This window comes from Petaurus breviceps, unplaced genomic scaffold (genome assembly GCF_028583685.1).
Source record: "Petaurus breviceps papuanus isolate PSGF00001 unplaced genomic scaffold, PetGlider_PUasm1.0 189, whole genome shotgun sequence".
Classification (NCBI taxonomy): Eukaryota; Metazoa; Chordata; class Mammalia; order Diprotodontia; family Petauridae; genus Petaurus; species Petaurus breviceps.
In genome coordinates, this window is record NW_027185809.1 from 35,832,366 (window position 1) to 35,842,094 (window position 9,729).

The following is a 9,729-nucleotide window of genomic DNA, read 5'->3' on the forward strand; positions in this document are numbered from 1 at the left end:
ATTTGGTTTTCTTCTCTCTTTTTTTCAAATCAAGTTGACCAATGGTTTATTTCCTCCCATAAAATCAGCTCCTAGTTTTATTATTAGCTCAATGGTTTTCTTGCTTTCAGTTTTATTCATCTCTCCTTTGATTTTCAGTATTTCCAATTTGTTGTTCAATTGGAGATTTTTAACTTATTATTTTTCTAGGGATTTTTTTAGTTGTATGCTCAATTCATTGATCTGCTTTTTCTTTTATTGATGTATGTATTTAGAGATATAAGTTTTTCCTTAATTATTGCTCTAGCTGCATCTCACAAATTTTGGCATATGGTCTCATTATTGTCATTGTGTTTGTTGAAAATATTGATTTTGTCCATAATTTGTTCTTGTATCACTTGTTTTTTAGGATTATATTATTCAGTTTCCAATTAATTTTTAATCTCTGCTTCCATAGCCCAATTCAGTGAATTAAATGTGATTTTTTTTTCTTTTTAGAGGGGGGGAAGGCAGGGCAGTTGGGCTTAAGTGACTTGTCCAAGGTCACACAGCTAGTAAGAGTTAAGTGTCTGAGGCTGGATTTGAACTCAGGTCCTCCCAACTCCAGGGCCGATGATGCTCTATTCACTGCGCCACCTAGCCACCCCTTAAATGTGATTTTTACTAGATTATGGTCTGAAAAGCATGCATTTAATATTTCTGCATTTCTTTTGAAGTTTTTATACCCTAACACAAAGTCAATATTTGTGAAGGTGACATATTAAGTTGAGAAAAAGGTGTACTCCTTTCTATTCCCACTCAATTTTCTCCAGAAGTCTATCATATTTAACTTTTCTAAAATTCTGTTCATCTCCTTTCTTATTTATTTTGTAATTACATTTATCTAACTCTGAGAGGGGAAACTTGAGGGCCCCACAGCATAATTCTTCTATTTTCTCCTGTAATTTATTCAACTTTACCTTTAAGAATTTGAATTCTATGCCATTTGGTGCATCTATCTTTAGTACCGATATTACTTCAGTACTATGGTACCTTTTAGCAAGAAGTAGTTTCTCTGCTTATCTATTTTAATTAGGTCTATTTTTGCTTTTGCTTTGTCTGAGATCATGATTCTACCCCTGCCTTTTAAAAAATATGAAATGCTTCATGAATTTGTATATAATCATTACACAGAGGCCATGATAATCTTTTCTGTATCATTCCAATTTTAGTATATGTACTTCCAAAGTGAGCATGAGAAACATAATTCTAAATAACATTCCAGAATGGCTGCACTAAATCAAAACTCCACAGAAGTGCTGTTTTGTTCTTGCTTTCCCTTAATTCCTGCAGTGATTTTCATTTGCCTTTTTGTATCATATTTGCCTCTTTATGTCATGTTTGCCTATCTGATAAATGTAAGGTTGTTTTCATTTGTATTTTTCCTGTTAATGATTTGAAATATGGTTGATCATAGCTTGGATTTCTTCCTTTGAGAACTGCCTATTCACATTCTTTGGCCATTTGTCACCTAGGGAATGGATCCTGCTCTTATATATTTGAATCAGTTCCTTATATAATGCAGATATGAAACCCAGTCAGAGAAACTTTCTATAAAGATTTTTCCCACTTACCTATTTATCTCCTTATTTTAACTGAGTTAGTTTTCTTCGTGCAAAATTTTAAAAAATTTTATGTAATCCAAATTGTTTTATCTTCAGTGAACTGCTCTATTGTAAACGATCCCCCAATCCACAGTTATGAAAGATATTTCCATCCTTTTTCCTCTAACTTGTCTCTGATGTCACCTTTTACATCTGTGCTATACCTATTTGGATCTTATTTTGGTGTCTGGTGTAAGATGTTGGTCTAAACCAAATATCTACCAAAGTGTTTCCTAGGGTTTTTTTTTTTAGTAGTCTTTGCCAAATAATGATTTTTTACCTCAGCACTTGACGTCTTTGGGTCTATCAAATACTGTTTGTTTACTTCTGTATATTATTACCAGTCGCTCATTAAGATGCTTTAATAATCATGTTTTTTATATCCTGTTTCCTAGAGGCAGCTAGGTAGTACAATTTACTGTACTACCTAGAGCAATTATCCTGGAGTCAAGAGGGCCTGAGTTCAAATCTGGCCTTGAATACTTCTTAGCTGTGTGATCCTTAGACAAGTCATTTAACCTCTGACTTCCTCAGTTTCCTCATCTCTAAAAAGGAGATCATAATAGCACCTATTTCCTAGGGTTGTTGTGAGGACCCAATGAGAAAATATTTGTAAAGTGCTTAGTGAAACACTTAGCACATAGTAGGCACTTAATGATAATTTTTTTTTCCTTCTTCTGTCACTCTTTTTCTTTTTGGAAGGGGGAAGGCAAGGCAATTAGGGTTAAGTGACTTGCCCAAGATCACACAGTTAGTGTATCAAGTTTCTGAGGTTGGATTTGAACTCAGGTCCTCCTGACTCCAGACTAGTACTCTATCCATTGCACCACCTAGTTGCCAATAATAATATTAACATCAATAATAATAACACAGTTAGGCAACATTTAGATAAGTGCCTATGATGTGATAGGCGCTAAGTGCTTTACACATATTAACTCACTTGATCTTCACAGCAGCCCTGGGAGGGAGGTGCTATTATTATCCCCATTTGACATAAGAGGAAACTGAGGCTAAGTGACTTGCCTAGGAACATACGGCTGATAAGTGTCTGAGGCTGGATTTGAATTCAGGTCTTCCAGACCCAGACCCAGACCCAGTGCTCTATCCACTGTCTCACCTAGCTATAGGATGCTGATTTTGGTCATTAGGATCAGGGCTGTGCAATAGTTGTGGCAAGTACAGACATAACCATAAACTCAATATGGGGCTGGCATAGTTGAAACCGGTCTCAGTCTCACAATCTCCAATTCATTTGGGAACAAGTAGCTAGGAAGACAGGAAGTCAGGCAACAAACATTTATTACATGCATACTATGTGCCCTGCGCTATGCCAACCAAGCACAGAAAGATACAAAAAGAGGCAAAAGGCTCCCTGCCCCAGGGGCTAGCGTGCAGTGAGCCAGGAGCACAGAGGACATACGGGAAGGGTCTATATGACAACTTTAGAACCAAGGAATGTTAGTTTAAGGTGCCCTAGAAGCCATATAATCCAAGCCCCTCATTTTACAGGTGAACAAACTGAGGCTCAGCAATGGGAAGTATCTTACTAAAGGTCAGAAGGTTAATCAGTAACTTCTAAAGGTGGTGGGAGAATATCTTCCTCAGTAGCCCCTCGAGAAGTTAGTTGGCTTTGTCCTAGGTCACACAGCCAATAACAGGCAAAGGCAGGATCTGAACCCAGGGCTCTCCTGACTCCAGACTCAGTTATGAAAGACCTAGAATAGAGAGCTCCCAGAGACAAAGAGCAGACTGATGTGGTCCAGGAAACAGCTTTACTGAATTCTCCAATCCTTCTTCTTGCCTCCACACCTTGTCAAGGATTGCAGTCCAGTAAGATTCGTGGGCTAAGGACAGAGGGACCCGAGATGAGGAGGGCAGGAAATGTAGAGAAGCTGGTCTGAAAAGAGCCTTTCCCTGAGGCAATAGTTGTTGAGGAGAGGGGAGAAGCTTGGTAGAAACCAGTGGCTGCAACAGCTGTTTGGCTTTCTTGCTGAAGACTCCAGAAAAGGTCTCAAATCCTCAATTCTTTTGAATTATTTTTGTTATTGCTTTAAAAAAATTTATTGAGGTATTTCATTTTTACATCCTAGAATTTTCTGAATATCCTACACTGGCCTCCCACCAACAGCCAGTAAGTTTCTTTCTCAGATACCAAAGAAAGACAGTTTAAGCAAACTCAATTGACATAGAATCCATGTTTGACAGTATACGCAACATTTTGCACCCCTAGTGTACCACCTCTCTAAGGAAAGAAGGGAGGATGAACACTCATTTTGTATATGGCCTCCTGATTACATTGGACCAGTGCTTTCACCTCACAGCAGTAAGGTGAGTCTTCCATACCCAAATGAAGGAAGCAATAGAAAGAAAAAGAATCCCCACCCTCATTTTCAACCTCTATCCCCATCCCATCCTCGATTCCCCTTCCTATCCTTGTCTTCAACTCCATTTGCAAATTCCTTTCTCCTTTCTCATCCCCCTATTCCTATCTCAATCCCATTCCTTTCTCTTCATCCTTATCGCTCCCATCTCTACCCTGTCCTTATCAGTGTTCTTCTCCCACTCCCTGCCCCAGTAGGATACCTAACCCCATCTTCCTTATTTAAATCTATGGCCAGCCTTCCTGGCACCTAGCCAGAAGTGATTAAAGCTTCCCTCCCCTCCAGAGATCATCCATCTGGCAATGAAAGGGTTGGACACACAGAATGCTTTCTTGGGAGAGGCAGGAAAAATCCACAGAAGTTTAATAGACCTCAATTATACCATCACTAGAGGAGAACAAGGATAATACCCCATTAATTATACTTAAATTGAGAGAAATGTGCTGAATTCATTGCTTTGTGCATGGGGGACATGGTTTGATTACAAGAAAAAGAAGCTTTATATGAAATTCATTGGCATTTGAAGACAAGAATCAGCAAAGGACTGTCAAGGCTGTCTCTGTCTGTCTTCATTCTTCTCCTGAATGTCTCTACTTTAGAAGTCCAGGCTGAAGAATTACACATCCGATGTAGCCAGGGCCAATATATGTTGGGAACGTAACAGTTTATAAAGTACTTTCATGCCTATGAACTATTCCATTAATTGACTCTCCTAATTTTTAGGAAAGATAGAGTATGGCCTTGTAATTACAGAAGTGGCTAGTTGTCTCTCTGGAGAGTACACTGGATCTTGATTTCAAAAGACCTGAGTTATAGATATGTGGCCCCAAGTGAGTCAGTTGACCTCTATCTGACCTGGTTTCCTATCTGTAAAAAATAGGGATAATATTATCATCTATCTCCTCAGGTTGTTATGAGGTTCAAATGAGATATTTGCAAAGTCCTTGGCAAACCTTAAAGCACTATATAAATGCTAGCTATTATTATTTCACTGGTACAGGGAACTCCCTTTTAAAGAAACCTTCCCAACAAGTTGTGAATTGACCCAACCATTCTGGAAAGCAAAATGGAACTATTTCCAAAGAGCTTTAAAACTGTACATACCATTTTATCCAGCAATACCACCACTAGGGCTGTACCCCCAAAGAGATAAAAGAAAAAGGGGAAAGGATCTATATGTACAAAAATATCTATGGCAGTTCTTTTTGTGATGGTGAAGAATTGAAAAATGAGATGTCCATCAATTGGGGAATGGCTGAACAAGTTGTGGTATATGATTGTGATGGAGTACTATTGTACAATAAGAAATGATGAACAGGATGATTTCAGAAAAAAACTGGGAAGACTTATATAAACTAATGTAAAGTGAAATGAGGAGGACCAGGAAAACATCATACACAGGAACAGCAATACTGTATGATGATCAACTGTGAATGACTTAGCTATTCTCAGGAATACAATGATCCAAGATAATTCCAAAGGACTCATGATAAAAAAAAAACCTCCAAAGAAAGAACTGATAGAATCTGAATACAGATCAAAGCACACTTTTAAAAATTGTCTTTATTTTTTTGTATGTTGGGGCCAGGGGCCAGGGTTGGTTTGTGTTTTCTTTCACAACATGGCTAATATGAAATATGCTTTGTAAGACTGCACATATAGAATCTATATCAAATTGCTTGCCTTCTTGATAAAAAAGAAGGGCAGCAAGGGAGGGAGAGAATTTTGAACCCAATGTTAAAAAATTAATTTTAAAAATTGTTTTTCATGTAATTGGAAAAAATGTTTTTAAATAAAATTCTCTGCTCAAATTCCTTAGGAGTCTGTCCCCCTTGCTTTAGTGATACAAATGCTCAGATTCTTAAAATCTGGCCAATATGGTGAATTCTTAAAATCTCACCCACCCAACTGGTGTTCTAATAAACTCTGCCTTTGGCTGAAAAAAAAAAGAAACTCTCCATACCAATGAAGGTCAGCACCTCATATTTTAAGAGAGGTGTCTTGAGCACTGAGAGGCTAAGTCATTTGTCCAGGGTCACCCTAACAGCATGTGTCCAAGGAGGTACTTGAACCCAGGCTTATCCATTACATACCCTGACTTTGCTGATTTTTAACCAGTATCAAATAGTTTTGATGATTATAGCTTTATAATATGGTTTGAGTCCTCCTGTTGGAGAATGGCTAAACAAATCATGGTATATAACTGTAATGGAATATTATCATGCCATAAAGAAATGATGAAATGGACAATTTCAGAGGAAACTAGGAAGACCTTTATGAACTGTTGCAAGAGTGAATTGAGCATAACTAGGAGAACAATTTATGACAACATTAGAGCAATGTTTTGGAGAAACATTTTGAAAGCCTCTGGAACTGATCAACCAAGGATATGCTACAAGTCAAAAAAATGAAAATGAAACACACCACTAGCCTCCTGACAGTGAGATGAGAAACTTAAATATAGAAATGGATGTATCTCACATGGCTAACATGAGATTTGCTTTGCTTTACTATGTGTGTGTGTGTGTATGCATATACACACACAATTTGTCTAGTCTTAAAAATTGATCAATGGGGATAGTGAGAGGGACATTAATGATAATGATAATAAAAACTTGCTACTTATATAAACAAATAATAATATGGTTAGATGTCTACAAGCACTAAGCCCCTTCATTCTTACTTTTCTCATTATTTTCCTTGAGATTCTTACACATTTTGGTTCTCTGGGTGAATTTTGTCCTTATTCTGTCTAGTCCTCCAAAGTAACCCCTTGGCAGTTTGATTGTTATAGTGCTAAATCCTGAAATCAATTTTAACAGCAGCAATATCAGGTATTATATTGGCACCCCAGTGATGATTTTTGAGCAAGGCAATGCCAGAGTCAGACTTGTGCCTTAGTAAGAGTATTTTGACAGCATGTGAAGATGGGTTGAAAATGGGGAAAGGAGGGCTTGAGACAGACCCACCAATTATGAGTTGATTGTGATGGTACAAGAGAGAAATGATGAGAGCCTGGACCAGGGTTGTAGTGTTATGAGGAGATAGAAGGGGATAGATGCCAGAGATGTTGTGTAAGTTGAATGAATGGGATTTGACAACAAATTGGAAGAGGGAAAGAAAGAAACAAATATGATTCCAAAGTCATAAATGAAGGTGGTTAGAAAGATTATGGTGTCCTTAAGAGAAGCAAGGATGTTTAGAGGAGAAAGTAGATTTGGAGGGAAGGAAGGCTGAAATGTTGAATCTTCACATAGTCACACAACTTAAAAGTGTTGGAGGCAGGATTTGAAGCCTGGTATCTCCTTATTCTGTGGCAAGTATTCTTCTAGTTTTGGACACACTGAGTTTGGTATGCTAATGGAACATCTAGGTAGAGATGTCGACCCATAGGAGGTGGACTGTAGTTCATGAGAAAGAATCATGGATACATAGATTTAGGAATCATATGTTTAAAGATGATCATTTCACCCATGGGGGCAAAAGTGGATTTAGATCAATGAAGGAGAGAATGTAGAGAGAGAAGAGAGAAAGACCCAGAGAAAACTTTAAAGGATACCCATAATAAAGAAGCAGGAGATCAAAGACAATTCCACAAAGAAGAAAGAGAAGGAGCAGTCATAGGGAAAAGTAGCATCACGGTAGCAAAGGGAGAAGAGAAGTGTCCAGGAGGAGAATGTTGTCAATGGTGCCAAAAGCTTCTGAGAAATTAACTAAGGACTCTGAAAAGACCATTGGATTTAGTAATTAGGAAATTTTTAGTATCAGAGAGAACAGAGAGAAGCAGCTAGGTGAAAAAAAAAACACCTAAGTCAACACTCTCCTATTTCCTTTTCCCAAGCAACCATCCTTCCCTATTCTCCACTAAAAATAAGTGGAAAGAGGTGTGACAGGGCAAGGTCTTGTCCATTGAGTCTTATCCGTTGATTACCTTGGTTCCTAGAAAGACTGCCCCCCCCCCCCAATATCCTCTCACTCACTTGTTCCCTACCAGCTCCCAGTCAGGCTCCCAGATACTATTTTGTAAAAGCTAGAGGTCCAGCTGCCATCCTGGAAAAGCAGGAAATCAGTGGAGACAGAATGAGTTAGGTCTTGATGGCAAAACAACTTCAGCAAACCAGTGTCCAACAGATTCAAGTGATCTTGACCTTTCCTTCCCTTTTCCCACCACTCTCATATCTAACTGAGGGCACTTTGTGTTTTTTATGTAACTTTTCTTTTACTTTTTTTCAACTAACAAGTATTTTTTTTTCTCTTTCCCATCTCCTACCCCAACCCTTTGGAAAAAAAAAAGAGAAACAGAACCCTCATAACTAATATGTTGAGTCAAACAAAACAAACATTTACTAAGAACCTATTACATTCCAGGTATTGTGCTGATGGCTGAGGATACAAAAAGAGGCAAAAAAATAGTCCCTGCCCTCAAGGAGTTTACAATCAAATGGGGGAGACAATACTCCAACAATTATATACAAATAGACAATATAAATATGCAATGCAAATTATATACAGCAATTATATACTGGGAAATAATTAACAGAGGGATGGCACTAGAATTAAGAAGGACTGGAAAAGGTTTCCTGTAAAAATGAGATTTTTAGTTGGGACTCAAAGGAAGCCAGAGAAGTCAGTAGGTGGATTTGAGAAAGGAGAGCATTCTAGACATGGGGGACAGCTAGAGAAAATGCCTGGAGCTGAGAGATGAATTGTTTTTGTAACAGCCAGGAGGCCAGTGTCACTGGGTTGAGGAGAATGTGGTGGGTGTTAAGATATAAAAAGACTGGAAAGGTAGGAAGGGGCTTATTAAAGGCTTTAAGTACCATACAGAGCATTTTGTATTTCATCCTGGAGGCCACAGGGAGCCACTGGAGTTTATTGGGGGAGTTGGGGAGAGGAAATGACATGATCAGGCCTGCACTTAAGAAAAATTACTTTGGTAGCTGAATGGAAGATGCATTGTAGTGGGGAAAGACTTGAGGCAGGCAGACTCACTAGCAGTCTGTTGAAATGGTCAAATTTCTGCATTGGCCGTGTCCAAAAAATGTTATGATTCATTTGGCATTTTGCACTCATTTCATGTCTCTAGCAGGAAGTGAGCAGCATGGTTTCATCATAGGTCATCTGGAATCATGGTTGGTCATTTTATTGATCAGAGTTCTTAAGTCTTTTAAAGTAGTTTTTCTTCCAGTTCCAAAGGACTCATGATGAAAAATTCTATCCACGTCCAGAGAGAAAATTGATGAATTCTGAGTGCAGATCAAAGCATACTTTTAGACTTTTTTTCTTACTTTTTTTTGGCACAAGGTTAATATGGAAATATGTTTTGCATGATTTCATATGTAAAATTGATATTATATTGCTCCCCTTTTCAATGGGTGAGGAAGGGTCGAGAAAGATGGGGAGAGGGAGAGAGAGATTTTGATTTTTTTTTTAAATTAATATATGTTAACATAAAATTTTTAGAAGTTTTTCTTTGTATCATTGTTATCATTATATAAATTGTTCTCCTGGTTCTGCTCACTTCACTCTGCATCAGTTCATATAACTCATTCCAGGCTTGTCTGAATTGCCTCCTTTTTGTCATTTCTTGTGACATGAAAGTACATCCACAGACCATAATTTATTCAGCTACTCTACAACTGATGGACATCTCTTGAGCTTCCACTTAGTTTCTTTTCCACGAGAGAAAAGGTTGCTATAAATATTTTTGCATATATGAGTTCTTA

General features: G+C 37.9%; 1 non-coding gene across 1 annotated transcript; it reads right to left on the reverse strand.

Annotated features, from left to right (window-relative positions):
• Window positions 1-1,107: 1,107 nt before the first annotated feature.
• LOC138164505 (U6 spliceosomal RNA) lies at window positions 1,108-1,214 on the reverse strand. Its single transcript, XR_011169087.1, has one exon. It is a non-coding gene; the product is annotated as a U6 spliceosomal RNA (small nuclear RNA).
• Window positions 1,215-9,729: the final 8,515 nt, after the last annotated feature.